Consider the following 7,043-nt stretch of genomic DNA (forward strand, 5'->3'; position numbering starts at 1 on the left):
GGCTTTGTTTACCTACTTAAGCCTCAGCAATGGTAGGCGCCCCTCCCCCAGCCTCACTGCTGCCCTGCGGTTTGATTGCCGCCGACTGCTGTGTTAGCAATGAGGGAGGCTCTGTGGGCGTGGGACCCTCCCGGCCAGGTGTGGGATATATTCTCCTGGTGTGCCCATTTGCTTAAAGCGCAGTATTGGGGTGGGAGTTACCCGATTTTCCAGGTGTTGTGTGTCTCAGTTCCCCTGGCTAGGAAAAGGGATTCCCTTCCCCCTTGCGCTTCCCAGGTGAGGCGATGCCTCGCCCTGCTTCAGCTCTCGCTGGTCAGGCTGCAGCAGCTGACCAGCACCGATTGTCCGGCACTCCCTAGTGAGATGACCCCAGTACTTCAGTTGAAAATGCAGAAATCACCGGTCTTCTGTGTCGCTTGCGCTGGGAGTTGGAGACTGGAGCTGTTCCTATTCGGCCATCTTGCTCCGCCCCCCCCCCCCATTTGATTCTTAATTGCAAGCAACAGAAGCCAACTGTGGCTGACTGAACTATTAAAAAATGAATTCATTAAAAAAGAACAGGGCCAGGTGTGGTGGCTCACACCTGTAACCCAACATTTTGGGAGGCCAAGGTAGGAGAAGTCCTTGAGGCTAGAAGTTCAAGACCAGCCTGGGTAATATAATGAGACTCTGTCTCTAGAAAACAATTTAAAAATTACCCAGATGTGGTGGCATGGGCCTGTAGTCCCAGCCACTCAGGAAGCTGAGGCTGGAGGATGGCTTGAGCCCAGGAGTTTGAGGCTGCAGTGAGTTATAAGCAGATCACTGCACTCAAGCCTGAGTGATAGAGTAAGACCCAGTCTCGTTAAAAAAAAAAAAAATAGATTCTAGATAGCAACTCTATTCATAATCTCCCCAAAATGGAAACAACCCAATGTCCATCAATAGGGGAATGGATGAGCAAACGGTAGTACATTATCATACAACATAATACTATTCAATAAAAAGCAATGGACTACATGAAACAATTTGGATGAATCTCAAAGACACCATGCAGACATAAAAGGCTATCTACTATATATTTCAATTTATATAACATTCTAGAAAAGGTAAACTCTAGGGATGGAGAACAAATCAACAGTTGCCAGAAGTTAGGAAGGCAGAAGGGTGTGACTATAGACAGCAGTAGGGAGTTCTTTGGGGTGATTAAAACTGTCTGTATCCTCGTTGTCATAATGGTACACAAATTTATGCATATGCCAAAATCCACTGAACTGTACACTAAAACAAAACAAAAATGTGACTTAATTGTGATGGTTGGACAACTTTTTAAATTTACTGAAACTCACTGAATTGTTCAACTACAATGTGTGAATTTTGTGGTAAGTAAATTATATCAGGAGGAGTAGGGGATGAAGAGATAGAGAATGGGTAAAGTGGGTTCATTATACTACTCCTTCTACTTTTGTATATATTTCAAAATGTTCATATTAAACAGTTAACAGCTGGGCGCAGTGATTCCTGCCTGTAACCCCAGCACTTTGGGAGGTTGAATGGGAAGGATCACTTGAGCCCAGGAGTTCAAGATCAGCCTGGACAACATAGGGAGACATCGTCTCTACAGAAAATTTTAAAAATTAATTGGGTGTGGTGGCATGTGCCTGTAGTCCCAGTCACACCGGAGGCTGAGGTGGGAGGATTGCTTGAGCTGGAAGGCTGAGGCTGCAGTAAACCTTGGTCTCGCTACTGCACTCCAGCCTGGGTGACAGAGTGAGACCCTGTCTCCAGATAGATAGATAGATAGATAGATAGATAGATAGATAGATAACAACAGCAAAAGGAGGCTAGGTATCTCACAGAGTCACTGAGACCAGGTCTAGGACCGCCTGCCAGGAGCAATGCTCAAAATTCCACTGCAGAACTGCTGCAGAAAGAACACCTCAGTAGCAACTACCAGGACCGGATCTGAGCTCGAAGCATGGATGCTGCGCATTATGGATATGGAGGTTACCCCAGGCACGCTCTCTCTGCTGCCCGGGAAGTTGAATTTCTGAATCCTCTGCCATTGTCAGTGAATTATTTTTGGTCCCTTCTTTTCATCATTTTTCTGAGTCAGGGTGGGTGCCTCTGCAGAACCTCAGTCCTGTGGCTGTTACCTGGGAAAGCAAGCATCTTGCATTTTCACCTTCTGGAGTGGAAGACTGACTCTGCTTCCCACCAGAGCTCACAAGGTGGGAGAATTCCCCAAACATGGGAAAGAGGTACAGGTACTGAGTAGCCAAAAAGAAGGACAATGCCCACTGCAAGAGCAAGTACAACTTTCTTTCAAGTGTTGCCTTATATTGGCCTCTTTGGGTCTGGAAATGCTTCATGTTACAGCAGCAGCCCTGCATGTTTTCCAAAACATGAGGATGAGTGACCAGGTGTCCACGTGCCTGTGTGTCTCTTCTTTCACATACTCCACTACAGTTTCTAGACAGACCCTTACACACTTCAACCTTGTTCGCATTTTCTGCTCCTGCATGCTTCATAACACAAGCTTTTCTTTCTGCCTCCTTGGCCAATAAAGGCCAAAGGCAATGAGGACAGCTCAGGCTTTTTGACACTTTATAAAGACAGCTTTGAATCACACATCACGTCCTTACAGTACACCCAGAAGGAAGTGAGTAAAAGGCAAGTTTGCAAGTGTCCTTTACTTTGATGTCTTTGTCCCTTGTCAAAAGTTCCGTGGTGGAGGAAGGATATCCTTCATCATCTTAAATTTCACTGAATGCCAAAATGGTACCTATGCAGCTCATTTCCACCATGGCAGCTGGCTACCATGCTTCACTTAGGCTATCCATATATTATTGAAGGAGAGATTTTTATAGCACACTATAGGTCCTAGGTGCTTTCACATCATTAGTAAGATATTCTTCCCTGAATCTTCAGGTCAATGTTAACATCTTTTGTTTTAAGTGCAACTATGTGGACATAGAGGTTACATGATGGGGCTAAGGTTAGGGAGTGAGGCACTGTCAAACCTGGGATTGTGTGATCTCAACATTGAATCATTCATTGGTAGAAGGCTGCACTAAATCCAGACCACTTTAAAGTCAAAAGCAAGAGAAGAATTAACTAAGTGCTGAGCTGATTCTTTTGGAAGCTTGACTTAGGGAAGTGATGGCTTGAGAAGGGTCTTAAACCTTGCTGCTATAAGACTTCTAAACCAATGCAGCTCAGCACCTTAACCACAGACCCTAAAACTGTCACTAGAGATACCTCTCCCCGGGTTTTTGCATGTTCACATTCATGTTCCAACATGACCTTCTTAGGGGTTAATGGAAGAGGTGGTTTAGACCCAAAGGCACTAAAATTGATATAAAGAAAATATTTACCTAAATAAAGCAGTCATTTCTTGGCTGTTAGCTAAATTATCAGTTATTCACAGTTGCTAGCTAATATTTTATTATTCTTTTCTTCATAGTCAGTTTAAAAATGCATTTTACAAAAATACTACTTTGTTTTGTTTTGTTTTTTTTTGAGATAGTTTTGCTCCGTCGCCAGGCTGGAGCTGGAGTGCTGTGGCGTGATCTTGGCTCACTGCAACCTCCACCTCCTGGGTTCAAGCGATTCTCCTGCTTCAGCCTTCCAAGTAGCTGGGACTACAGGCACATGCCATCATGCCCAGCTAATTTTTGTATTTTTAGTGGAGACGGGGTTTCACCATGTTGGCCAGGATGGTCTTGATCTCTTGACCTCATGATCTGCCCGCCTCAGCCTCCTAAAGTCCTGGGATTTCAGGCGTGAGCCACTGCGCCCGGCCAGTACTACACTTTTTTTAGGACTCTTAGTCAAGGAAAGGTTAAAAGCACTGAAGTGAATCCTAGGGCATTGCCATGCAAAATCAATAGTTGCTACCTCTGGGCTTTAGCACCAGAATAGTACTTATCTTTCAATTTTTTATTTTACCTTCCTCAAAAAGGCTGAAGGAAAGCTCTAGAAGGGAATTCAAATTCAGTTCTCCCTGCATTCTAGAAAACCCTACAATTAAACAATAGTAATCTAATGAGAGAATCCAAGAGAGTCGATCATTTTTCAGCCTAGTAGAAAAAGCTTCTGCCTAAACAGACTTTTTTGTTCACTCTTGCATTCTATTACCTCAGCATCAACTAATTTTCTGAGCTCTTCACTGTCAGATATTTATTTCTGAGGCAGCATAATGCAATACTGTAGAGAAGGCAAATATTTAGTTATTTGACCCAGAGCAAGTAGGAATGGAGCCTGTTGAGTGTGGAGTAACAAAACCCACCAGCTAAACTATTGAAATGTCATTTCCAAATCGATCATTGAGTAACCGTGCTGCTAGCTCAAAAAGAAAACGAGTGACTTTTGGGCCTGCCACATGTCAGTGTTCAGGTCACAAAAGGTCAGCAGAGGCGAATGTTGGAAATAACACTTAGCTGGAAGTTCAGGCCGAGCACAGCGAACGAAGCTCACTGGCACATTTCCTGGTTGGTTAAATTGGGGGAGATTGGGTATATCATTTTCAAGATTTTTTTTTTTAAGATGCAGAATATTTTCTTCAAATGAACCATTCACACAAATCTGATGGGCAAGATGTTCCAAATTTAATGATGTATGTAAACAGAAATGATTACAAAACAGAAGCCATGCAATATTAGCAATACAAGCTGAAGATTCCTTCTTTTAGGGGCTACGTTTAGCATGCACTGAAGCTGACACAGCTTCATTTGATTAGGCCATATAAGCGCTTTCCCTCTGACAAAATATTAACCTGGGTGGTGGTTAGAAATTGTGTTTTTCTTTAGGCCAAATAAGCAAAACAAAAACAAACAGTTCCTATTTTTTAAAATTTTGTATACACTTTTGAGAACGTATCTTTTTTTTTTTTTCTTTTGAGACCGAGTTTCCCTTTTGTTGCCCAGGCTGGAGTGCAATGGTGCCATCTCGGCTCACTGCAACCTCTGCTTCCTGGGTTCAAGCGACTCTCCTGCCTCAGCCTCCGAAGTATAGGATTAGAGGCGCGCGCCACCACACCCAGCTAATTTTTGTGTTTTCAGTAGAAACGGGGTTTCATCATGTTGGCCAAGCTGGTTTCTAACTCCTAACCTCAGGTGATCCGCTCGCCTCGCTCTCCTAAAACGCTGGGATTACAGGCGTGAGCTACCGCTCTCAGCCAACAGCATACCTTAATAACAACAAACATTTATGGAAGATTTAATACGTGTCAACCACTGTGCTAAGCATTTTACATATTGCTTTAATCAGAGCTCATGTTCCAAGAGGCAGAAACCTACTCCACATTGGCTTACAGAAAAGAGACCGTATCGCATACAATTGAAAAGCCCAGAAGTATAAGAAATTTTAGAAATGCTGAAATGCAGGAACTTAAGCTCTTTTACTCTTTTTATTCCCAGGCAGGCTCTTCCTATGTGATGGTAAAAATCGTTACCAGCAGTTCTAGGTGTACATTCCCTTTTCAGGAAGAGAATTCCTCTTTCCCACTGGGGCTCCAAACAGGGGCTGAATCTCACTGACTTCCCTTAGGTCATGTGACCCACCTAAAACCACTAAGCTAGCAGGCTGGACTATCCTGATTGGCCAGATTTGGGTCACATACTCTTCCATGCAGCATGCAGAAGTCAGTTTCATCAGCGCTGCATGTACTAAATAACAATTGAAGACGGTGATCAACCCAGAGAAAATTAAGATGCTATTAGAAGTCAAGGAAGAAATAGATTCTGGGCAACCCAACACAACAGATGTCACTGCAAGTCTATTTTATAAATGAGATAAACAAAGGCTCAGAATTTCTAAGTAATGTGGTTAAGGCCACATAGCTGGTGGTTCACTAGGCTTTACACAACCTTAAAGAAAGATTGAGCCTAAGCTTTGGGAACAGACAAGTTTGACTTTAAATCTTGGTCCCACTGCTTATTGGCTATGTGGTCTTAGTCGTTCTTAATAGTTTCTCTGAGCCTTAGTTTATCTCTAAAATGGGAATAATAATACTGTTAATAATCCACATGCTGCTCTTCTAATGCACGTAGTATCCAATACCATGGCACTGACTTTTGAGGAAAGTTTTTTATTGGCAAGCAGACAGGAACATTCAAATCTGCATCCTCAACATGGTGCTGGCTCAGGTTTTACAGGCATGAAATAAGATGCAACCTCTCTGGACCATGCAATAAGGCAACATAATCTGATTAGATCCTGCCATGCAGTGCACACCAGACGTTGATCAGATTTGATCCTTGATCCTGCCAGGCAGTGCCTTGAAATCCACATTCCACCATCCCATCTTAGACTGCCCTAGCAGTTAAACAGCTGGTTGCACAAGGGATGCTCAAATTGTGTCTAGAATTGGCAGGCACTTGGTCTCACTAACAATGACACTGCCAACCATCTCAGTGACTCTTACAAATCTTAACGTGGCTTATCCACGGTTTAGCTTCTTCAGATGTGTTTGAAGCTTTATTTTTTCTCGCAGGGTTCATTATCTACAGTGACAAAAATTAACCTACAAACCTTTCTAACGAGTGTCACAGACTGTATTTCTTAAACGTGGGGCATCTGAAACTTAATTCTTCCTACTGCTTCTGGGTTCTACATTGAATACTACAGATCATAAACACAAAACCTAAAAGCACAGCCATAAAATTCATAATAAAGCCAAAGTAAAAACCAACCAACACTTCAAACCAGGACCTCATCAAATTCCTGTGCCCATCGGCAGCCTGCTTTTATTCCCTTATCTGACCCCACCCACATCCTGCTGATTGGTCCATTTTACAGAGAGCTGACTGGGCCACTTTGCAGAGCACTGATTGGTCCATTTTACAGAGAGCTGATTGGTCCATTTTGACAGAGTGTTGATTGGTGCACTTACAATCCCTGAGCTAGACACAGAGTGCTGATTGGCACGTTTACAATCCTTTAGCTAGACACAGTGTTAGACAGAAAAGTTCCCCAAGTCCCCACTAGATTAGCTAGATACAGAGCACTGATTGGTGCATTTACAAACCTTGAGCTAGACACAGCGTGCTGATTGGTGTATT

This window comes from Rhinopithecus bieti, unplaced genomic scaffold (assembly GCF_001698545.2).
Source record: "Rhinopithecus bieti isolate Rb0 unplaced genomic scaffold, ASM169854v2 scaffold_19939, whole genome shotgun sequence".
NCBI lineage: Eukaryota > Metazoa > Chordata > Mammalia > Primates > Cercopithecidae > Rhinopithecus > Rhinopithecus bieti.